Below are 25,771 nucleotides of genomic sequence, written 5' to 3'. Positions count from 1 at the left end.
CTTGTCAACATGAGCTACTTGCTTTTAAACACTCAAGGGAGTTTTTGAAAACAATCAAAAGTCAAAACTTCACCGTGCAGGATGGCCCAGCATCCAGAACACTCAGCCACAGAGAGGCTGTATTTATGGCTTTTCCACTGACTTGAGATTTGACCTTGAATACATCATGTTTAACTTCTCTATGCTTCAGTTAGCTTCTGAAAGATATGTGTGGTTGTGTATAGCTGGTGGGGAGGCAGTCACTGAAGTTCACAACAAAAGGGAAACGTGGAGGAGATTTTTGTAAGAAAAGAGCAGCAGGCATGAATGTAAGCGTCATGCAGGGTGCTGTTAATAAAAAGTCTTGGTACACATGGCTCCTAAGGAAGGTAGGGGGTTTCTTATAATACTCTGACTGTATCTGAAGAATTAAAAAAGTGTATGTATATTGTTTTACCCTTTAACTTCAGAAGGCTTTGTGTTCATACATCTTTTTCTGTAAGTTCTACCTGTAAAGGGGATTTTTATTTATTGTACTGTAATTCACATTGTAATCAAGCAGTAACACATTTCATTTAATTACACAGACATTTAATTTTATTTTATAAAGCAAATTCTAAGTTACTGTTCATTTAAAAAGTTCATTTTTTTTTTAAAGATTTTATTTATTTGACAGAGACAGCGAGAGAGGGAACACAAGCAGGGGGAGTGGGAGAGGGAGAAGCAGGCTTCCCACCGAGCAGGGAGGCCGATGCGGGGCTCAATTCCAGGACCCTGGGATCATGACCTGAGCCGAAGGCAGACGCTTAACGACTGAGCCACCCGGGCGCCCCTAAAAAGTTCATTTCTTTTGAGTCTGTTGCTACCCCTGAGTTAATCTAAGTGGTTTTTCATCCATTGGGGAAGAAAGGAAGAAAAATAATCAGCATGGATGGAGTTCCTATATGTGCCAAACACACAGCTAAGCACCTGGTCCTTAAGGATCCCGTGTGATTTGTAGTCAAAGGACCTGTTTCCCCTTGCTTGGGAGGGCCAGAACCCATAGGAGAAAAATAAAATGTAACCATTGCGATTGATAATCAAAAGGAGGTGCTTTTTGGTTGGTGGGACCCAGAGCGCCCCAGGGTCCACATGAGGCTGTGGGATCTCAGCAAAGCAAAGCAGGAGCCCACAGGTACCCTCCAGTCACAGACAACCCCCCCTCCCCGACCCCCCCCACCCCGCCCACTTTAGGTAGCGAGATTGCACAAGGGAGCTAAACCGCATCTCCTGGGCCAAGCCTTAGAGTTATTGCTTCATTTAAGTTACATTGTTATAAAAAGGACTTAGGTCCTAGGAGTTAAAGTGCCTAAAATTTGAAGGAAAGATTACAACGTTACTGAGCCTGACTCCAGAGTCTGAGATGGTGTTTTGGGGTGAGTAAAGACAGGGCCCACAGCTTCCAGTGTAGAGGAGAAGACATTTCAGAGAAAGCCAGAGCAGGCTTGTAGATTCAACACAGTCCCCGTGACTCACTTTCTCTTTGCTCTCTCTGTCCAGCCGTTATTCATTTACTGCTAACCCCACAGGAAGGCTCCTTTTGATGTTTTCCTTTGGCTGCTTTGCAAAAAAATATAAATATACACCTTGGAAGAATAAGGGTGAGAGAAAGGGGAGAGACAGAGGTCACAACTTTTAATCCTGGTTCTACTGATAACAAACCCTGTGACCAGATACTTTGTACAGCAAGGGAGGATGTCTTTAAAATCCATGCTTAGTTGCCAGATGGCAGCCATCACTCTGTGGAAGGACTTGGTCTCGGATGTCCACCATGTTTGGACTGTGGAGGTGCCTAAGGAACCCTCCATTTGGATCTGTTCTTACAGACTTTTGGAAGTAGCCCTGCAGGTGTGACAGTAGCCTTCAGAGCCTTTAGCAGTTAGGACTGAATTGTACCGGGAGGAATAGGAGCTGGGTGGTGGGGGCTGGGGTGCCAAGCTATTCTGAGGCTGCTCTCCAAACCTGTTGGGTGGGAGCTTATGCCGTGTGGTCAGTTGGAGAGGAGTATGCCACAATTTTTGCCAGCTCCTGTGATTCGAATACCAGCCCTGCCATTTACTAGCTTGGCCTGCCTCATCTCCTCTGTGTGCCTCCGTTTTGTTTTTGTTTTTGTTTTCATGTGGAAAGTGGGGATCATAATCCGGGTGCGGAGTACATAAATCTGTTTATGCAGTGTACGCACTTGGCCCCTGGTAAACGCTGTCTTGTGCTTTACCTACTATTAGTACGTTATTGTTCTCCTTTGGAGTTTTCTAACTTGCTTGTGTAACATTTAGGGGCAGGATGCCAGGCATACGGGAGATGGCAAAAGTAGGGCTGGTGGGAGGCAGACCGGGGGTTGTAGAGAGTGTGGGCAAATCCTGGTGTCTGCCCCAGGTCTCAGCGGACTTTGCCTGGACATAGATTTATTTCTGAACGCCAGGCTTGCTTGTATGATTCCCTAAGCCCTCCGCCTTCCCCTAGCTGCATTCTGCTCCACCACGAATGTCTGGCAGGAGCCTCCCCACCGCCCTCCGTTTTATCATGGCACTTATTGCTTTGCTTGGTTACTCAGATGTCTTGCTTCCCATGTGACTGGAGGCTCTTGGCACCTCTCAACATCCAGGGCGGTGAGGCAGAAAGAACAAGGAGCAGGGGCGGAGGGGACATAACTCTCTTCTCTCCCATTCGCTCATCATGCACAGGCATTTGGTCCCTGATCCTCAGAGCCTGCTCAGGTAAAATCAGGGTCTAGACCTCTAGATGTCCCCCTTCATCATTTTAGAGTAGTAAATGGTGAATAGGTGTCAAATAAATGAACGAATGTCCTTTCTCAAGCTGCTCCGTTATGGCCGAAGTCATTTTTGTACCCAGTAGCATCTCTTCTCGGTGAATGGAGGAAATGGTCTGTATGATGAACTTTTCACTTTCATTGGACAGAGATCTTGTTCATTTTGATCCTTTTATGGTCCAGATTTGTATCCACGTCTGAGTTTAATACGGTAATTTGTCTATGAAAAAAGATTTTCTGTGCTAAAAAGTGGGGCAGAGAATAGCGTAGACTAATAAACGTCAAGAGTACGTAAGAAAGGAAAAGGGTACCTAGGAAATCACTTTAGAAGGTTTTGTTTGCATGCATTTTAGTATATTTCATACATGATACCGCAAATAATATATAATCATATAATATACATATATAAGCTCTCATAGTGTACTCATTATGTAATTCATTGATCACATGGAAGTTTTCTTGTAAGTACTTAAGAGACTTAAAATTCTATTTCTTTTTAAAAGTTCATAGTTTGGATTTGTTTTCTTATTCACGTTAGGTGCCTCGTCTGAGTACCCAATGTACTGAGCACATTATTTTTTGGTATGTTGGGAGAGTTGATGTATATGGTAGTCGGAATTTTCAGCATCCTGTCTCACTTTGGAATGCTTTGTACATTTCATTTAATCCTTTTCCCTAATATCTATAGCCAGACCCAAAATTGCTTGCTGTTTTTTGTATTTAAAGTGTCTGTTTACTTTCTGGTGTTACAGATATTTGAAAATTTTAAACAATTGTGAAAGATTTTGAACTTCCTGATCTTAATTTGCTAGGAACAGAGGGGTGGGGGGAGGGGGAGAGGGAGCGAGCGGGAGCGAGCAGAATTTGGCCACTTATGTTTGTAACCATCTTTGTACATATTATAACATCAGAGCAGTGGCTTAGTAATTGAGAAAAATTTGGGGGAATAAACCACAATTTTTTCAAACTGTTACTAGTTCCTGGAAGAAATAGCTTTTACTATTTGTTACACTAGTTCAAACCAAGGAGGGAGCATGTTCACTGTCTAATTAGGCTCCATATGGCTTGAACTCTTGGGAGATCCACTTGAAATAGGACCCTGTTAAGAAATTATTCTGTGTCATACATAACCAGGTTCAGGAGGTCTTAGGAATTTGCATTTTGGAATGATGATTGGCATTTTCCTCCAAGACGAGTTCCACAAAGTTCGACGTTTTCTGATTCAGTTTAACCACAACACTAAGATCTATCTTAAAACCTTTTCTTGTAAAAAAGGGTTCCATGTGATCCACAGTTGAATAAAATCTTTTTAAATGTTAGTGGGGCCTCCCCTCCACCCCCTTTCAACTTTTTTATGGTTCACAGAGTGTAAGAAGTTATTTTCTGGTATGTCATCTTAATCCAGTGATCAAGTTTTATGTTATGACCAGAAGAAAAAAATATATGTGGTTCTTGTGGGAAGGACGACTTGGAGGACAGGAAGCCAAGAGGGTAGAGAAATATCAGCTGCCTTTATTTTCCAGATATTTATCAATCACTTGCATTTGCTCCTTGCGTCCTCGGGTCTGAATTGATAAAAAGAAGACTGTGTTTACTGAGGCTGCTATCTGAGAAATGCTTAGGCTTCACTTTGATGGTTTTTTCCCTCGTCTTTTTTTTTTCCTCTTCTTTTTTAAATGGTGCAGAAAAATGTTGGAATAAATGTAGGCAGTTTGTACGAAGATGGTTCTCTCCCTTATCTGGGCATAAATATTGTTGGAAGAGAGAATGTGGGAGTAGGTACTGGCCAAATATGTACACTGAGAGCAAGTGATAATTGACCTCGCCGACTGGAGGGAGGAAGGAAAATAGCTTAAAACTGTTTTTCACCGGATATTTCAACCAAGATGTTTTTCTGAATTCGGATTCTGATTTGAAAACTGGACTGAGCTGTGTTTTGTTTCATCTGAACAAATTTGCCGTGAATTGAAGGGGGGAGAGTGTTTCTTAAGCCTCCCTATCTTCAGGCAGTGAGTCATTTCCATGCTGCTGAGACATTCTCTAGCCTTTACTGCCGTGTGTAGTTCATGCTTTGCTCTGGATGTTTTGACTCCTTAAGAAACTCGCAATAACAAATTAACAATCACACTCTCTGGAATGAAAACATGCAGTAGCAGAGTAATAAAGAGCAGATCAGGAAATCTGAATAAACAGAAAACTCAAGGCTGTAGAGGAGTCCGTGTCCATCATTTAAAGCAAAAGAAACCACACCAAAACCCCAGAAGAATGTGCTTTTCATCTTAATTATCCAAGAGATTGTGGCATAAGCCCACACAGCCACTTTTATTCTTCAAAACTTAATAAGCAATTATTATTTTTAGTCGTCTGACCTTCCTTCCCTCTCTTGGACCGTATGTTAGTTAACACGTTTGTCTTGATGGAATGAGTTGATTTGCTTGAAAACTCCACCTCCGCCCGGCTTCTCCATTTCCTGTCTTTCTTTGGTGAAACTGGGAAAAGCGCCTGGGCCCAGACCTGGGTGGGAAAGACTTGAATCGGCACAGCCCAGAGACGGAGTGCTTTACCGACCCACATATCGTCCTGGTGTGTCCTAGCCATTGTCCCATTGGGAATTTTATATCAGAGCCTGGTAGTAGGTAGAGAACTCCAATGGCTACTTTCCCCGCAGTCGGTGGGGCTGCTTGCTCGGGTGGTGTGGATGGAGTAAACTCTATAGCCTCCCAGCACCAACACCTGATCTGGTAAGAGGCCACTGTCAGGAAAACTACTACAGCTCTTCATCATCATACATGCTTGGTGGAAAACTTTGATGCCCACAGAATCCCCATTAATCAAAAAGACAATAAAAGAATGTGCTAAAATTTCATAAATTTTCTCTAGATTCTTACTGAGGAGTTTAGGCTGGTAATTTTTTCCCTCCTTGCCTGTTTTCAGTTTCTCATGAAGTTTGTCCATATTTTACCCTAACCAGTTGAAAGGGGGTGCCATTCATTCTGTGCTTTTAGGACAATGAAGCTTTTTCCTCACCTGCCTTAGAATAGCTGATGTGGCTGAACTTCTAGTCTGAGGCATGGGAGTCAGACAGAGGCAAAGATTTAAATGCTATTAACATGAGAAAAATCTTTTGAACATGAAGTCATCATGCTTGAGGTTACTTTGAACTTTCCTCATGGTCTTTTTTATGATTTGTACCAGAATCAACATGCTTTAGTTTTGTGCTCAAAAAACACAGTGGAGTAGAAATGGGCACAAATTTGAAATTACACGATAGCCAGAAACTTTCATATTAGAGAAATGTTAATACTGTAATAAATATTTAGTGAAGCTACTTGACTCATGGGCTATTTTTTTTTTTAAATGGTTTCTGGGTTCAGGAATTTTTAAGCCAGATTCTTTGTAATTTAAATTTCCTTCTAAGCAAGGAAGTACACTATGTTATTAATTTAAAAAAATATATACTTAGAAGTTAAAATTGTGTAATTATCTTAATGCTCCAGAGCCTCTTTTCTGACTAAACATTGGAACTTATTCTGTTGAATGCAGGGAATTTATCCAGAAAAGCTTAAGGAAATTTAGCCTACGCAGGAAAATTTGCTAGATTTATAAATAAAAGGTTTAACTAAAGGGATGATACATAACACAATTTTATTTTATCTATAAAAGATTGCATTTGAGTTTTGTCTCTTGGCCCTTCTTTTAGGATTAAGTATTAATTGTGGCTTACTTTTTGTGGTTGCTTTATAGCAATAAGTTTTTTGTAAGCTGACTGTGGGTAATTGAACGCATTTTAGCTGCATAAGGGTAGACTGCCTTTTACAGAATCACAGAAAGGTATCTTTTTTTATAAAGTGAAAATGTCCCCCAGAGACAGCACATGTGAGATCTTGAAGTAGGAAAGAAAGAAGATAGAAGTATGCCGTTCTGTCTCTTGAAGAAATGACCTCTCCTACTGAAAAGTGACTTTAAAGAATTCAAAGTTTAGAATTTTTAGTTGAAATCATTTATAAATCATGGCACTTTGCATCTTTAGTAGAATTCTTTATTTCTAAGAAGCCTACATAAATGTTTATATGAACATAGCCTTAAATATTTTGTTTTATTTATATTTTAAGATTTTATTTATTTATTTGTCAGAGAGAGAGAGCTCATCCTGCCTCCTTGCCTCAGGGGGAGGGGCAGGCAGAGGGAGAAGCAGGCTCCCTGCTGAGCAAGGAGACAGGACTCTATCACAGGACCCCGGGATCATGACCTGAGCCAAAGGCAGATGCTTAGCCCACTGAGCCACCCAGGCGTCCCAGCCTTAAATATTTTAAATGTAGCATACCAACATTACTTAAAGACAACAGTATTCATGACAATGTGCATTCAAAGTTTTTAGGTAAAAGCGCTTTGTTCCTTCTTTGGAAGACAGATCTTACATAATCGGGTTTTTTTGTTGTTTGTTGTTGTTTTTTTTTTTTTTTTTGTAAACTCTTGAACATAACAAGCCTTTTGGAGCAGAGTAAGAAACGAGTATTGTTACACTGTATACAGAGAATGAGGGAAACAACAATGTATGTTCAGCTTTAGCAAGTTAGATGTTTTAACTTACTAAAGAAGTTGAGTGATAAAATCTATTCTTACTGCAAAAAATATTAATAGCATTTGGTGAAGCTGACATAGAATCAGGTGTGGTGACTACAGTGACTCAGAGGCTTTATAATCTGACGTATTTTCTCTGTAATTTTAGACTTTTCCTGTTATTTTAGATTTTCTTTTTTTCATTATTTACTATGGGTTCAGCACCCACATAGCCAAGAAAAGCAATAGCTCAGTGTACGGAATCAGTTTTGTTGAACAAAAAGGAAAAAAAACCCACCAAACCCTTATTTTTAATTAGACTCTCCTTTGGCTTTTATCCACTTAAATGTATTTTTTTTTCCCTCATAACTTCACGCATGCCATAAAAGTGAACTTAAAAGAGAGCATGACGTTTTAGTAAAATTAAAAGTTCAGGATTCTTTTTTCTTGTGCATTTCCCAGTCATTCTCTTTGGGTTGGACTGTGGGCTGGTGTGGGTGCTGGGCGGCCGCGGTTGAGCAGTGTGCGTCCCGTGGCCGGTTCTTGGACAGTGACAGATAGTCGGGAGAATCCCTAGTGTGCTGGGAATCCTAACCGCCCCTCTCCCATTCCCTCCACCCCGGCCAGGACTGCGTGGTTTTCAGGGTGACCAGGAGAAGATGCTGTATGAGGGAACTCATTTGCCGACACCACACTGAGGTGGTTGGGATTCTTCACTTCTGCTCACTGAACTCTTGCAGAATTCCCATGGTATTACAACACAGTATGACATCATACATACGTGTGTTTCTCTGGGGAGAGGGATGTGGCTTTCCAGGTCCCCAAAGGATTCTCTGCCCCTCAGATGGTCAGTAAGAACCACTAATTTAGAATGGAGAGATAGGCATACCTTAGAAGCAAGAATATGAAGGCTGTGCTACCTTTTTTATTCGATTAAAAATGACCTCGGCATGGCCACATACAAACTGTGTTAAGTTGGCATTGCAAACATACCTGGTACGTCTGTTACACCTGTGTGTTTATTTTGAAATGAGGAAAAAAACACACAAAAAAAGTCTCTGGGTTCGTCGCATCTGCATTTGGAGCTGCCTAGATGCTGTACCCTTGTTTGAGGTAGCTCCGGGTTTTTCCTGTATTCCAGATTGCCCAGCATGAGACAAATGAGGAACATCCGGGAAAATGTGTGAATGATTGAGTGAAGACTAATAGCTGTCTTCAGAGAACCATCTTCTGGTTTACATTTGTATTAAGAACTATGCAGAGCAGAAAAGCATCAGTGGTGTGGAAATGAGGATTCAGTTATCTGCTCAGTGTGTCAAGCACAAATCTCATATGCCTTTAGGTTTGCTCAGCACTTTATGGTGTGCAAAACTGAACTGAGAGGTACACGTGAGAAGGACAGATGTTCCTTGTCTGGATTCTAGCTCTCACGATGCTGGCACGCTACCTGGCCTGCACAATATCTGCAGAAGTGTTTTGTTGAGTAAATTACCTCCATTGGTTCTTCTAGCAGTCCTGTGGATATAGAAACAGTGAGCTTTAGCATTCCTTCCTACAGACTCAAAGGGGGCAGTTATTTACCTAAGGTCACGTGGCTGGCAGAGAACGCATTTAGGCTTCTCCTTTACGCTATGTTTTATCTTGACCCAGATAATACAAGTGGAAAAGCCACATTTTGATCAACTGAGCTTCATAGAAGAGAGTCGGAGAGTGATTGTAACCCTCAGATACTCTCAGAAATAATAGGAGCATTCTCGGTTATAACAGAGAGAAAAGCTTAAGCTGATATATGCTTGTTGGTGTTATGAAGTCAGGCTTTTATAATTTAGTGGAAGAAAAGAGAAATCGCTCATTCATTCTCATGCCATTGGATATTTATTGACTGACTCTACTCTGTCCCAAACATAGTTGTGTGTGCTGGGGATATAGCAGGGAACGAATGTTGTGTAGGTCCCTGCCCTCAGAGGGCTTACCTTCTCATAGCGGGAGAGACATCTCTAGGTAAACTCACAAGTGTACTCTGTGGTTCCAGGGGAAAAAATAGAACAGCGTGTGTTAGGGGAAAGAGAATGATGGTGGCAGTGAGGGGGATTATTTGGGTAGGATGTGACATTTGTGCAGGAGCTGTAGCTTATGATGTGAAGGAGATGGCCCTGGATGATTGGGATGGTGAGGGGCAGGGGGTGAGATAAGAGAATCAGGAGAAGAGCATTGCCGGTAGAGAGAATGGCCAAGCAAAGGCCCTGAGGTCAGAAGGAGCCTTTGAGTCTGGAGCTAGAGGCAGAAAGTCTGGGATTTCATTCTAAATGGGATGGGAGAATTCATTTCCTTGGACAGCTGTAATAAATCGCCACAGCCTTGGTAGCTTAAAACAACAGAAATTTGTTCTCTCACAGTTCCAAAGGGCAGAAGTCTGAAATCAGGATGTCCACAGTGCTGACTCCCTGTGAAGTCTCCAGGGGAGAACCTCTCCCTGCCTGGTTCAGCTTCTGGTGACTCCGGGCATTGCTTGGCTGGTGGGAATACGCTGTAGTCTCTGCCTGTCTTCGCATGGTCTCCTGTGTCTGTCGCTGTTTTTTTCTGTCTCTTTTAAGGACACTGGTCATTGGACTTAGGGCCCACACAGGTTATCCAGGATGATCTTATCTCAAGATCCTTAACCTTATTCCATCTGCAAAAACCCTTCTTCCATATAAGAGCACATTCACAGGTTTGGGGACGTCTTTCTGCGGCCCACCTTCCCAAAACCTTTGAATTCCCTAATGGTTCCCATTACAGGAACCACTGAGAGTGTTCAGGCAGAAGGAGTGATGGCATCCCCTGTGTTTTAAAAAGATGGCCCTGGTGTTATTGGGGAATGGTCGCAAGCCGCAAAGAAGCCACCAGCGCAGCCATTTGGAAGGCTGTCGCCATGATCCAGGTGATGGAGAGAAATGGGTAGATTTTAGGCTGCATCACGAGTGACACAGATGGGGTTTGTTGATGGAGTACAAGTAGCCAGGAAGGAAAAGAGAAATGTCCAGGAGGGCAGTTTCCTTCACCGAGAAGGGGGAGAACTGGTTTAGGACCCGGCTGGAGCAGCGGTGGTGACATCCGGAGTTCTGTTTTGTGCCTGTGAGCCATGAGCAATGGAGATGTATTTGGACATAAGTATCCGTAGCTCGGTGTAGACGTAGCTTGAGCTTTGTCTCCTTAGAGATGGACCATGTCTGAGGCCACAGACTGGACACACCTACATAAGGAGAGGGTTTTCATGGAGCAGAGACTAGGACGCAGTCCATTAGTCTGAAGATCACGGACTGATGGCCCCCGATTTCTGCCTCCCACCCCAGCCCCTGACATTTCCATCAGGACCAGAAGAAGAAGGAGAGCAAGTGAGACACAGCTCGACTGGGATGGGCTGTCATAAAGGCCGTGTGTGGTTAAGTTTTACTTCCTAAGTACCATTGTTTTCTTTTAAATCTTTCATTCTAAGCCCTGCAGGCCTGATTGGCAGATGCACTGTCTGATTTTTCTAGTTTGGGATTATATGCTTTTTCTTAAAGCCATCCTCATCTATTAACCTACATTCATTTTTTAATTTCAATGCTCCAATCAATAATTATTTCACTTGACAGCTTTTGACAGCCTGCTACTACATTTAGCTATTGAGCAGGAATTCAAAAGGTGATTTCTCAACTCGCACAAATGGAGTAAAGTTGCTCTTTTATTCTGTGCTTTGGGGGGAATCTGGAAAAATAGGCATGTTTACTCTGCCCTGGGGAGTTTTTGATGTAGAAGTAACTTAGTAATTTTCTATATAAGAAGATAGAGCGCTGCAGAGCACTAAAATTTTCTGTTGCATTTTGCTTATGTCGGAAATTCACTTGGAAGGCTGGACTTCTCTTAATTGGAATTGATAATGTGAGGTCAGCCATTCAGTATTTGTACTCCTTGCATGCAAGGGACTGCGCTAAATGGGTTGGCAAATTATACACAGTCCTCAAGAAGTAGAGTGGACGGGGGGAGAAAAGCCACCTCTAAAATGATGACGGCTAGAAATACTTAGAAGATGAGAATTTTATCTTGCTACATCTATGCACCTTTGATGATCCTCCCTGGAAATCCCAAGTGAAAAATGACGAACAAAAGGGCACGCTTGTCTTTTATCTATATCACATGCGCACATGTGTGAGCATGTCACAGTCAAGGACAAACTGAGCTGAAGGCTAAACAGGCGGGGGGAATTGTGCTTTCTCACCAAAATCACAGTGTTAAAATTCTTGGCAGTTCAGATGGTCTCTGCTGTAGCTGTTGGTTTACATTTGGATAATTTACCAACGAGCATATACTCTTTAATTCCTGGTTGGATTGGGCAACCACACACAGCATTTCCAGTGAAACAGTGTGAAATGTGAAAGTAAGCATTTTCCTTGAGAACTAGCCGCTCACTTACTCCATCGGTTCTTCCATGGGTGTGAGCGTGACCTCTAGGTCAGAAGTTCTGGAACGGAGGGAAGAGAATGGATCGTGTCACAGTTAACATGTTTGTAGAGGGGTGCAGACATAAACTTTGTCCTCAAGCATCGAGTTCTTTGGCTTCGTTGTCCAAGGAAGCCCCGTGGAAACGAGTTGAAAGTGAGCAGAGCTGGACGTGGTGCATTAGCCCTGCCGTCGGAGAGGGCAGGCTGGGTCTCCAAGCCCTGGCCACTTCCGCCCCTGAGACCAGCGATGGGTTCAGGTCTGTGTGCAGGCCTTGCCACGCTGACTCAGGGAGCTGTGCAGCGGGAGCCCGAGCTGGCCCGACGACGCCGGCACGTCAGGTCACAGTGCACGCTGTTGGCTCCATATCCTCAGGTCCACTCGATCAGCGCGTTCTGTCTCTTTGTCAGGCTACAGAGGAATGTAAATCATAGTTGGCAGCCGCCCTGTTGATTCATCTTGAGAAATTGCTACCTGGATGCAGGTAGCAATGGTCGTCTCTGCACCTGTGTTTGCTACAGAAATATCAGATGGAGTCAAATGGTTGCCTGGTGAGCAAGGAGTCAGAATGAGGAAGTGGGGGGAGCCACCGGCGAGTGGCTCCAAGCTAACATAGCCTGCTGCTCGAGCCTGGTGTTGCCAGGGGGACCGGAAACTCTGTAGTCATTGGCTACAACCCCCAGTGGTCCTCTCCGGAGGGTGGCCTTGCCAGTGAAGCCAGCTCCCTCCCCCCAGCAGCCTTGGCACTGCCCACATAAGCTTTCGTGGCTACGCTTCCCTCATGCGGACACTGTCTCGTCATAGCTGCTGGCCGGGGCCAATGGTGGTGGTGGCGGCGGCGGTGATACTTTTCTTTTCTCATTTGACTCTGTGTTCAAAGTCATATCTTGTTCTTACTGTAAACCTCTGACTAGGCAATCTCTTTCCCCCATTTTCAAGCTCCTGGTGGGGAAGCGGTGGCGTGTATCTCGCTGTACTTTTAATAAGTCCCTTGGTGGCTTTAGGATAAGCATTCCATGAACTGTACCTTTTGGTCAAGCACTGTGAATGGTACAGCAGCATGGAGGCATTGGTCCAGACCAGGAGTAGGCAAACGATGGCGTGCTGGCCTGCCAACTGTTTTTTGTAAATAAAGTTTTATTGGAACACAGCCATGCCCATTCATTTATCTAACGTCTACCGGTGCTTTCGCGCTCCAACCGCAGAACCGAGTTGAGTAGTTGCACAAGAGACCGTAGGCCAGCACAGCCTGAAATATTTACTTTTGGGTCCTTTTCAGAAAATGTTTGCCAACCCTGGTCGGTCTGTAGAATTTGCAAGTCATCATTGCTGCAAGTAAGAACTAGACGTCCCCCGCCCCCCCTCCCCCGCCCTCTTGTGTCCTCCTGCCTCCATTCAGTGAACAAATGGGGGATCAGAGAAAGAATGTGACTTGCCTGAAGGTCACAGAGCTGGTTAGGGGGAGGTGTAGAACCTGAACTCAGATCTTCCAATTCCTAGCGTGAGTTTTTGCCTCCTACTTTGGTGAGTTTTATGGCTTACAGGCAATCAGCCATTACAACATAATGAAGTAAAGCTTCGCTAGTGGCAGGTGCTGTTTTCCATACTGACTTCCCCAGAAAAAATTCACCAGCCAGGTTGGCACCGATACTCATTTATGAATCTCACAAATAGCACCTGCTGGATCTAGGAATGGAGGTAAGGGCTAGAGGCATGGATGAGTAAATAACGCCCTTACCCTCAGGAAGTTTGGATGAGAGGAGTGGCCAGATTGTTGTGCATCCTTTTGTGCAGTGTGTCAAATGTCCTAATAGGGCTGCACATAGGAGGCTGTGATCCTGCAAGGAAGGACGTGTTAATTCGGCCTTGAGGAGGTAGTGGTGGTGGCAGAAGTGGCTCCACAGGGTTGGAGGTGTTTGAGCTGTGTCTCAAAAGAGATGGAGTCCTTCAGGCATAGAATGGCAGCAGAAATGGCCCGCTAGGCTTGAAGTTTGGGAATACATGTCAACCACGGCTAGAGAGTTGGAAAGGTAGATTGGGGCCAAATTGTAGAGCCCATGGTATTTCATAACAAAGATGTCTGGTTTACATTCTGGAGGATTCTTACCTATAGATTCCAGAACACATGGGAGACCACAGTTCTTACTTGTTGATATGTACATGGAGCATCATCTATAGATTTAATAATTAATGTCACAAACACAGATAGAGGAGCTTTCTCCCAAATATATGTAGCTGGCTGATGCTGTGATTCATCAACCAAAAATTCATTTGAAATACTATAAGTTAATAGTATCTTTCGGCTCATGGTTTATTTTCTTGATCAACAGATACTGAATAAAAATATCTATTGCCTAAAGTCTGCAGCATTTTTTATTAAAAAATAATACTGGGAACCACCACTATTGATGACAGATAGTCATGACATTTTTTGAGTTAGCAAATGGTACAGGTTCCAGAGTCAAGCTGCTCCAAATTTTATTGGCTGTGTGACTTTGAGCAAGTTATTTAATCTCTCCAAGCTTTAGAGTTCTTACCTCTAATGGCAAATCAATAACATTTGCCTTCTAAGGTTGTTGCAAAGACATAATAATGTATGAAAAGTGTGTAGCATGAGATGTGCTCAAGAACGTAAGCTATTAATATTTTTGGTGGTATGCGCAGATGTATCTTAGATCTGACCCAGTGTGGAGGATGACTTTGGCGGGGGTGGGGTTGTAAGACCTTTTGTTATCCAAGTGAGCAATAATGGGGGCCTGGATTAGGGCAGAGGTAGGGGGCATGGAGAGTATGGGAAAGTATATATTCACCTCTAGCAGTGATGCAGAAAATGAACCCAGCTTCTTTTTACACCCAAAGCAAGGGACCAGGCAGAGATTAGAGTTTACCGAAACCTAATGGCATGCCTTCTTGGCACCATATGAGGTGAATTATCTGGCAAGTTCCATGGTTCTTAATTCCTGGAATTGATCTAGATAAGAATTCACCTAGGGTAAATTTATTTTATTAGTTTAATGAATTAATAACTCCTCTCTGGGACATGTCAAAACTAGAATTAGAATGTAAGTATGTTGTTTGATTATGATTTAGGATAGCCCTGCAGTGTAGCCTATCCCTATGCTGAGCTTTCAAAGGAATGTGTACAAGACAATGTGTGTGTGTGTGTGTGGGGGGGGTCCAAGTTTTGAAAAAATTAAGTGAAATTTACATATTAAATATTTATACATCTGTGCTTGGAAAAAGTCAGACAGCATAAGTGTTAAGTGTCATGTGAGAGATTTTTATTTCCTTCTTTATCATTTCTCTATTTTCCAAAATGAATATATGTATTTTTAATAAGTGCTGAAAAGGAAACCAACAACAAAAAGGAGCGGATCAGAAAGGCTTAAGGGATTTGCCATTCCTGTCTTTTTGAGTAGCTGTTTACAAATGCTCATGGTAGTGGGTGCCCTCCCAACTGTGTTTCAGTTCAGTCAGATGGTGTTCTATATCTAGTGATATGGGGGCTAGCTCCTAAAGGTGGGTGGGAGTGAGAAATTAGAGTAGCAGTCGTACATGCTGATGGGGCCCAGTCAAAATTTGACTATTATATTTTATTGAATTATTTTTAATGTGGAACTAGAGTCCAGGCTAAGGCATATGATTTTTTGTTATTTACCATCATTTCTCAATCTGCGAATTCTCACACGTGTGGGTGTTTGCACACAGGCATGGGGATACACTGTAGAGGTGCCCGGCGTTCCCCGTGAGCAGCAAGAACGCTGATCCAGAAATCAGGAAATGGGTCTCAGGTCTGTCACTTAGTTTTGTAGCAGACTTGACTAAGTCATTAGCCTCCCTGAGCCCAGCTTCTTCATGTGCGAATGAGGAAGAATAGGAACAGTTCCGATCACCTCACGGGGTTATTTTGGAAATCCATTCCGAACAGAGTATAACATGCCATGCATAGGAGGAGTTTGCAATGCCGGCTTGGCCGTTCTTGAACATTGTGGCTAGGGGCAGGTGACAAAAGCTCTTTGGACCCCAGTACTATAAAAGTAAGGCAATTGAATCTTCACTCTTTTGTCTATCCAACACAGAGATGTGGAGTTCGGAGATAGCATCCCCAAGGGCAGTGGTCCTCAAACTTAGCAGACATCAGAATCACCTGGAGGGCTTGCGAAACCACAGATACCCGGGCCCCACCCCCAGGGTTTCTGATTTAATAGGGTAGGGGCCTGAGAATATACATTTCAAATGCATTCCTTCGTGATCCTGGTGTGGCCGTCCCAGAGCCCCCCTGTGAGAGTGAGGGTGGTTAGCAGGCAAGGTGGGAGAACTGTCTGCAGGATGAAAACTTGCAGTGGAGTTCAGTATTCACCACCCCTCCCATACTCACACACACCAAAATCACTTGGACTAGATGTTTTTTGAGATTCTTTCCTTTTCCCTGAATCTTTGGTTCTCTCTTCATACCTCAGCCCGTCGAAACACGAAGTGACTTTTGGATGAAGCAGTTCTCACCTAAGTGACCCTAAATAACATTGACAAATTGTTATTACCCAGCCTCAGCCAGACCTGAGATGCTTATTCACACATGTATGTGCACCAGAGGCCAGTGATGTCTTTTGGCTCCGTTCTCCTTTTTTAAAAATGCAGTGAGTAAGCTAATTTTATAGGAATGTCTCAGAAAGCTATTCCTGTAAACCCAGCATTGTTAAATTGAAATAGAGGAAGTGGTGCTGATTAGCGCAATCTTATTGAAATTTAATCATGTAGACGTCCCTCTAGATTCAGAGGGTTTGGACAGGAACCCTCCTACTCATCCCTTATGGCTCTGTTGTATGGTAAAGTTTTATTTGCTCACATGGGATCTACTTTTTCAGACAGGGTTAATACTTCTACGTGATTCTTGCTCTGGAGGGGATGAGTAAGCGGGGGAGACTTGGCATTAATTTCTTCATCAACTGTGTGTGTGAGTCATCTCCTGCTCGTCTTATTAATTCAATTGGAAGGAGGAGAAATGTTATCTCTGGTTCCTGAGGCCAGCTTGGGCTTCAGTTAACTAGGATACTCCCTCTAGGGACTCGTGATCATAGTTTCATTCACTTACTAAGGGAATGAATAGATTGTGAATCTCATTAGTGTAGCATGTATACATAAATATATAAATGGCAAACTGCAGTGATGTCGGGATGTTTATCAATGATCAGGTGCCACAGGTGGGATATTAGCCCTGGAGGGGTATTCTGTCGAAGGCAGTTGACTATAAAAAAAAAAAAAAGAGAGAGAGAGAGAGAGAAAGGATGAATGCAGGTTCCTACCTCCGCTGAATGCCCCTCCTCTTCCTTCTGATTTGATTAACGGAGGTATTGAGGGAAGAAGAGAGCAATTTTCCAAATAAAATTGCCTGGGATTCTTGTTGGGGTTTAATGTGGTAGCCGGATTATTTTGAAATACAGTGATATGCTACTTAGTTTCTACTTCTGATGCTCAGTTCACTCGTGTCTTCCTGTTTGGCTTGTACCTTCCCCTTCTGACTCAGTTTTCTCTGTTTCTCTTCTTACTCTGCCAGACCGCTGCTCTTCCTCTGCCTTTGGCTTTTCTCACTTACCCACTCCCTTGTATGGCCTTTTAAGCTGAAGCATGTCTCTGTTCACTATTTCTTTATCCCCAGGCAGACCCTCCAGATGGAAGGTACCTCTTTCTTTTAATGAATACATTCATTTTGATTCAGGAGGAATACGGCAAATGGCAACATAGATCTTAAATGTGCAGTTCAGTGAGTTTTGATAAATGGGTCCCTCTCAGCAGTCAGCAACCTGATCTGGATAGAGGACATCTCCATCACCCCGAAGAGGGTCTTTCTTCCTCCTTCCTGTCCATTCCTGTCAGCCAATATTCAACCACTGCTCTGATTTCTCATATCATGAGTTTTGTCTGTTCTTGGACTCCATGCAAATGGAATCATTCAGTGTGTACTTTTTTTGTGTCTGCATTCTCTTGTTTAACCTATTTTTGTGATTCACCCACATTGTTGCATGTTATCAAGACTTCATTATTTTTAATTATTTGTAAAGATTTATTATTTGAGAGGGAGAGAGAGGGGGTGGGTAGGAGCAGCGGGAGAGGGAGAGAGAGAGAATCCCAAGCAAACTCCACCGTGTGTGTGTGTGGAGTTGAACGTGGGGCTGGATCCCAGGACTCTGAGATCACGACCTGAGCCGAAATCAAGAGTCAGCTGCTTAACTGATTGAGCCACCCTTGCACCCCAAGACTTCATGATTTTTTAAAATGCTGGTTAGTATAGGGGTTCCTGGGTGGCTCAGTCAGTTAAGCATCCAACTGTTGGTTTTGGCTCAGGTCATGATCTCATGAATGGAGGGATCCAGACCATGATAGCTCCTACACTCAGTGGGGAGTCTGCTTGAGATTCTCTCCCTCTCCCCCCCCCCCTGCTCATCCTCTCTCTCTCTTTCAGGTAAATAAATCTTTATCAAAAAATGCTGACCAGTATTCCACTGTATATGTATGCTATAGTTTATCCATTCACTTGTTTGCAGGTATTTGGGTTGTAGTCACTTTTTGACTTTTATGAAGAAGCTATAAACACTCTTGTGTATTTGTGGACATACGTTTTATTTCTTTTTGGAGGGAATGAAGTGGGACATAGGGTAGGTGTGTAACTTTATAAGAAACTGCTTATAAAAAGCAAGTGGTTGTAGCCTTGTATGCTCCCTCCAGAAGTGTGTGAAAGTTCTAGTCATTCCAAATCCTCACCAATATTTAGTGTTCTTGTTCTTTTTAATTTTAGCTATTCTAGTGGTTAAGTGAAATATCACATGGGTTTAATTGCATTTCCTGATAACTAATGATGTCGAGCACACTTTTTATGTGCTTTTTTGGCCATTTGTTTCGTGTCTGTTTCAGTCCTTCGACCATTTAAAAAATAGGGTTGGTTGCCTTTTTTGGATGTGTAAAAGTTCTTTATACATGCTGGATATAAGTCCTTTGTCAGATATATGTATTACCACATTTCTCCTCACTGTTTTGGCTTATCTTTTCATTTTTTTTTTTAAGTAGGCTCCACGCTGGGCATGGAGCCCAATGTGGGGCTCAAACTCACGATCCTGAGACCAAGACCTGAGCTGAGACTGAGAGTCAGACGCTTAACCAAACAAGCCGCCCAGGCACCCCTTATCTTTTCATTTCTTAACTGTGTTTTTGGATAAGCAGTTTTTAATTTTAATGAAATCTCTATTTATAATTTTTTAAGATAAATAACTTTTCTATGTCTTTATAAACTTTTGCTTATCCTCTGGTTACTAAGGTATTTTACTGTGTTTTCTCCCAGAAGCTTTTAAATTTAGCCTATTTATTTATTTTAAAGATTTTATTTATTTGCCAGAGAGTGAGCAAGAGAGAGCGAGAGTACAAGCAGGGGAGCTGCAGGCAGAGGGTGAAGCAGGCTCCCCACCGAGCTGGGAGCCCAATGTGGGGCTCGATCCCAGGACCCCTGGGATCATGACCTGAACCAAAGACAGACGCTTAACCGCCTGAGCCACCCAGGACTCCCTAGCCTTACTGTTTAAATCTGTGACCCATCTCAAATTAGTTTTAATGTATGGTGTGAGGTAGGGGTCAAGGTTCAAAATTTTTTTCATACATTTATTGAAATGTATGAAACAATTATGGTTAAGATTTTTTTTCCTCATCAAATTGCCTTATTGCCTTTGTTAGAAATCAAGTGACTGTGTTTGTACTGTTTCAAGACTCTTCTGTTCCACTGATCTGCATGCCATACTCATACTACCATACTGACTTGATTAAAATAGCTTTATGGTAAGTCTGGTAATGTGACTCCTCTAACTTTGTGCTTCTTTTTCAAGATTGTTTTGGGTGTTCTAGCTCTTTAGGATTCCATATAAATTTAAGCATTGACTTGGAATTTTTTAAAAAACCTTTTAAGTACACTTGTGATAAACACTGTATGTTAACTAAAATAAAAACTTAAAAACAAAACAAAATAAAATAAAACAAATTGTACAGCTGAAAACAAAGCCTTTTAGAAGTTTGTCTGGATTGCATTGCATCACGAGAAATCAATTTAAGGACAGTTGACGTATTAACAACTTTGAGACTTCCAATAAAAAAACATACCATATCTCCCTGTCCTTTTATTTCTTAATTTCTCTCAATAATATTTCACTGTTTTTGCAGAGGCATTTCATGTTTTCTTTTTTTGTAAAAGTTAGCCATATTTTGTGTTTTTTGATACTATAATAAATTTAATTTTTTAAAATCTTATTTTCAAATTATTTAATGTTTAGATAAGGAAATACAGTTGATTTTTGTTTATTGACCTTGTATGCTAAATTCACATAACCATGTTCCTTATCTTAAGGGGAAAGCATTCACACTTTCACTATCATCATGTGATGTTAACTCTTAAGATTTTCATAGTTGTCCTCTATTGGCTTGAAGAAGTTTCCTTCTATTCCTCATTTTCTGAGGGATGTCTATTTGTCTGTTATTATCAGCAAAAGCATTTTGAATTTCATGTAGTTCTTTTTCTGTATCTAATAAGATGTCGTATAGCTTTTCCCCTCTGTCCTGGTGAATTACATTGATTGGTTTTAAATGTTTAACCAACCCTGAGTTTCTGGGATAAGAAAAAGTTATCATTATGAAGTTATCACTGTTCTTCTTACCTACTCTTTTAATACTTTATTGAGTATTTTTACAACTGTGCCCATTAAGAGTATCTGTCTCTAATTTTCTCCCCTTGTGTAGTGTTTATTAGGTTTTGGTGTTGGTGTTATGTTGGTCTCATAAAATGTGTGGTGGGATATTGCTGTCTTCACTTTTTTCTGAAAGAATTTTTGTAAGATTTTATTTCTTTAATTAATTAATTAATTAATTAATTTAAAGATTTTATTTATTTGACAGAGTGAGACACAGCGAGAGAGGGAGCACAAGCAGGGGGCATGGGAGAGGGAGAAGCAGGCCTCCCGCGTAGCAGGGAGCCCGATGCGGGGCTCGATCCCAGGACCCTGGGACCATTACCGGAGCCGAAGGCAGACGCTTAACGACTGAGCCACCCAGGCGCCCCCAGATTTTATTTTTTTAAAAAAAAGTTGGTAAAATAGGGGCGCCTGGGTGGCTCAGTTGGTTAAGTGACTTCCTTCGGCTCAGGTCATGATCCCGGAGTCCTGGGATCGAGTCCCGCATTGGGCTCCCGGCTCAGTGGGGAGCCTGCTTCTCCCTCTGACCCTCTCCCCTCTCATGCTGTTTCTCACTCTCTCTCATTCTTTCTCTCTCGAATAAATAAATAAAATCTTTCAAAAAAAATTGGCAAAATCCAGTAGTGAAACCATTGGGCCTGGAGTTTTCTTTGTGCGAAGGTTCTAAAACTATTACAATATGATTAAAAGTATACAGTAAAGTGTCCTTATTTCTTATGGTATACAGTTTCCTGAGTTTTAGTACATGTGTAGAATTGAATAGCTACCACCACAATCAGGATACATAATAGTTGAATCATGGTGTGCCAAGGATTTGATAATGAATTCAGTTTCTTAACAGAGAGCAGACCAATCACATTTTTAATTTATTTTTCATTATATTTTGGTAAATTATGTTTCCCATTTTTCAAGAAATTGTTCCTTTCATCTAAGTTGTTAAATTTATTGGCATCAACTGTTTATAATATTTCCTTATTATCTGTTTAGTGTCTTTAGGATCTCTAAAAATATCCCCCTTTTCCCTTCTCATATTGGCTATTTTGTTTTTTTTCTTTTTCTTTTTGTGATTAATCTTGCTAGGAGTTAATCAATTTTACTAATCTTTTCAAAGAATGAACTGTTGCTTGTTTTCTGTTTCATTGATTTCTGCTCTTGTCTTTATTATTTCCTTCTTTGTCCTTACTTTGGGTTTAATTTATTCTCCTTTTTCTAGATCATTGATTTGAAATTTTTCTTCTTTTCTGTTAATAGGTGCACGCACTTTAGGATTATCATATCTTCCTAATGAATATACACCCTAAATGGTCCTTTAGCTCTGGTAATTCTCCTTGTCTACAACTTGCTGCGAATCCTCATAGTTTTTGCTACACAGCACAGATTTTGATATATAGTAAATACTTTTATTGTTACGGAACTCGATATAGATGGTCCCTGACTTAAGATGGTTTGACTTACGATTTTTCAACTTTATGACAGAGCAAAAGCGATATGCCTTTAGTAGAAACCACACTTAGAATTTTGAATTTTGATCTTTTTTCAGGCTAGCATATGCAGTGCTTTGCTCTCCCGTGATGTGGGGAGCGGCAGCTTCTCAGCCACTGATTACAAGAGTAGACAACCCATACATTGATAACCATTCTGTACCTGTACAACCATTCTGGTTTTCACTCTCATTAAATTATGTAAGTATAGAAGTGTTCTGAGCACATTTAGGTTGGCTAAGCTGAGTTGTGATGTTCGGTAGGGTACACCTATTAAATGCATTTTCGACTTAGGATATTTTCATCCTACAGTGGGTTTATGAGGATGTAAGCCCATTGTAATTCAAGGAGGATCTGTATTTTGTTATTGCATTTTATTTCCTTCAGGGTTGTTTAATAGTATTTCCTTCAGGGTTGTTTAATAGTAAGTATTTTTAATTTACAGGAATATGGAGAGTTTTTTTTTTTTTAAAGATTTTATTTATTTATTTGACAGAGAAAGACAGCGAGAGCAGGGACACAAGCAGGGGGAGTGGGAGAGGGAGAAGCAGGCTTCCCGCTGAGCAGGGAGGCCGATGTGGGGCTCGATGTGGGACTCGATCCCAGGACCCGGGGATCATGACCTGAGCTGAAGGCAGCCGCTTAACGACTGAGCCACCCAGGCGCCCCAATATGGGAGTTTTTAAACTTTCCTTTTTTTTTTTTTTTGATTGCTAACTACATTTTTTATTTTTTGATTTATCTGATTTTCTCCATAGGTGCTGCTTTAAATATTTTGAGGCCATTTTGTTAGATGTATATGTGTTCATGATCATACAGTCTTCTTCATTGATTTTTCCTTTTGCCAGTATATAATGTCCCTTGTGGTCATTTATAATGCTTTTTACCTCACATTCCATTTATTTGATAATAAAGGTGCTATCCTGAGGTTTGTTTTTATTTCATTCATATTTTTTAGTTCTTTATTTTCATCTTTGTTTTATACTTCCTTTTAAATGGATCACTGTTTTCCCCCACATACTGTGTATAGTTTAGATGCAATACTAGTCTCTGCTATTTTCTATGTTTTTAGAGAGAGAGTGAATAGGGGAGGGACGGAGGGAAGGGGGAGGGAGAGTGAGAATCCTAACCAGGCTCCACTAAACAAGTGCCACGCTGAGCGTGGAGCCCAACGTGAGGCTCGGTCTCACGACCCTGAGATCATGACTTGAGCCGAAATCAAGAGGTGGACGCTCAACCCACTGAGCCACCCAGGCGGCCCTGCTAGTCTCTGTTTGATTAGCGACTTTGTACCCAATTATTATTATTTTTATTAAGACTTTTTAGTTTTGTCTAATGTTTTCTACTTGTCATTTATTTTTGCTTCTCCCCCCCCCTTCCTTCCTTCCTTTGGATAGATTGAATTTTCTTTGGGTAGTTTAAAAGAATACATTTGTTAGTGCTCACCTTTATCTTAACCTAAACTTAGCTTTTTCTAAGACTTATTAGTGACTTCATTGTTCCCCAAAGTACTCCCCACCTCATAACCATGAGGCCTCTCCTGTCTCAGGCCGCTGTTTTCCCCAATTTCCCCCCTCCTGAATTTCTCCAAGAGTTTCCCTGAATAATTGTGTTAGTGAATGGGCATAACTCTGAGATGGGCGTCAGTCTGCAGCCTGTGCAGCTGTCCCATCTTGTTTGGAACCAGAAGTGACTTGATCTTCTAGAAAGTTCACTCCTCTGGCAAAGTGGAGGGTAGAATTGATTGGGGTGACACTGGAGGCAGAGATACCTTTAGGGGTCTGTGGCAGTAGTGTAGGAGAGCTTAGGATGGTGGCAGTTCAGTGAAGGGACTGGGGGAACACTGGTGGTCTTGGTGTGTTTGTACTTGAGGAGTCGATGAAGCTAAGCGCGAGTGGTAAATCTATTACATTTCTTTACTTTTTTGCCCTTTTCTCTTACAAATTCCAGTTATCCTATTTATCATGAGGGTTAAACCAGGTAAAACATGTGAAATACATGACATATCCTGGTATAGAAGTGATAGTTTTGAAAAACTGAATGCTGATTTCCACATTTCTGTCTCAGACGACTCTCTACGCACGGGCGTAGGAAGGCTGCAGGTGATCCAGGAGGAAGAAGTGGTTTTTGTTGTTGTTGTTGTTCTGTTGTGCTTGTTTTTCCATTGGAGAGCAGGGGATAACGTAATTATTTTATTTTATTCCTGTCACTTTAAATTTGAATTGCCGATGGGACATCTAGGTGGCAGATAATTGGATATAGTCTGATAAGAGATGGGGATTTGAGAGTAGTAAGTAAAACTAGAGGAGGTCTTCCAGCAGGAGTAGAGTGAGAAAGAGAAGAAGAGATCCTGGAGAAAACGTTTGTAGGTTGGATTTGGAAGAAGATCCATCAGAGAAAGTGAGGAGGCCTGGATTCTTGTCCCAGTTCTGACACTAACTGGTTTTCTTAACCTTTTAAGAAACACTTAATTCTTTCAGGGGCTTCTCTTTCTTTTGAACTTCTCTCTTTCTCTCTCATCGGCCCTCCCTTCCCCCATTCTTCTTTAATTTACCAAGTATTTCATGGATACCTACACAAAATACAGAACCACAGAGAAGGGGCATCTAAATCAGACTGACTGGAGAGAAAGAGGGGGTCAGAGGAGGCTTTCAGAATACATGGCCTTCAAACTAAGCTTTTGGGAATGAGGAGTAGTTTAGATAAGCATGTGCAAAGACAGACCGAAAAAAGTGCAGAATGGTGTATGGGCAGATTGAAGAAGCAACAAGCAGGTCAGGGAGGGGGCAGGCCTGACAGCCCTGGAGAGGTTCAAGGCTAGGTCAGGGAACCTGGCTTTGATCCAGAATGTAAAGCAAACCCCAAACACATTGAAGGTCCTGAGGCAGGGATGTGAGAAGGCAGGTGTGTGTTTTAGAAACCTCATTTTTCTAGTGCTGTGCATGTGGCATGAAAAGGGACCAGGTGGTGGGCCGGGAGACCAGAGAGGAAACAGTTACAGAAATTCAGGTGACAGAGGAATGTTTATTTAACTACCGCGGAGTGCCTGCTCCCTGCTAGTCACCGGTCTGTGTGCCGAGGATCCCGCGTGGACCAGGATACTAAGGCACCTCGTTCTCAGGGAGCTTGGAGTGACAGTGGAAATGACAGATGGGGCAAGAGCCCGCAGATTGGAGGGACGTTAATGAGGCAGGATCTAAGGACTTGAAGGTGAGTGAGAGGTCATGTTTTCTGCTTTGGACAAGTGGGTGGACAGTGACACCACTCATTGCACTGGGGAGCCTGGCAGAAGAACTAAGGAAGGCCTCCCGGTGGAGGTGTCCAGCATGTCCTCGGCTAAATAGCTCTAGACCTCAGAAGGGGCCTCTGCAGCTTACTTGTTTGCTAAATCAAAGAATGGAACTAGATGTTTAACTTACTTGATTGTATTCTGTTCCATGATTGAATTTCAGAGTCCGCCCCTGACATTGCTTCGCTGAGGACCAGACTTCCTTCTGCGTCTCCCCAGAACCTCCTATGGGGCTGGGCAGCACGGTAGGGTTACTCATGGTTTTAGGTGGGTCTGGAAGCCAGGGCCCTTGATTTCATTACTCTCTGTGGGTCCCTGGTTTCCCCTGACCCCTCCAGTTGCCCCCTTGTCTTTGGCTTGCTGTATAAATTGCCTTGGGCAGTTGTCCCATATTCACATCCCACACACTCACAGAGTGATCCAGCTTAGAAGTCTTTTAGGATGGTTTGGGTCCACTCTGTGCATTTTA

General features: G+C 42.2%; 1 protein-coding gene across 11 annotated transcripts in view; it reads left to right on the top strand.

The window, feature by feature from the left end:
• The window catches only part of ATXN1 (ataxin 1), a 397,308-nt gene that overhangs the window by 29,910 nt on the left and 341,627 nt on the right, over positions 1-25,771 (top strand). Inside the window, exon 1 of one of the 11 annotated variants that reach the window (XM_025890944.2) lies at positions 730-1,394. The exons of the other annotated variants lie outside the window; for them this stretch is intronic. The gene's annotated coding sequence lies outside the window, so the exon portion shown is untranslated. Of the gene's footprint in view, positions 1-729; positions 1,395-25,771 lie in introns of those variants that run through there. 11 annotated transcript variants of the gene reach the window in all.

The sequence above is a fragment of the Callorhinus ursinus genome, unplaced genomic scaffold, assembly GCF_003265705.2.
Source record: "Callorhinus ursinus isolate GAN/ISIS: 27379988/994484 unplaced genomic scaffold, GSC_fseal_2.0 scaffold26, whole genome shotgun sequence".
In the NCBI taxonomy this organism is placed as follows: domain Eukaryota; kingdom Metazoa; phylum Chordata; class Mammalia; order Carnivora; family Otariidae; genus Callorhinus; species Callorhinus ursinus.
Note: the sequence above shows the minus strand (reverse complement) of the source record. Positions and strands in the feature narration are given on the sequence as shown.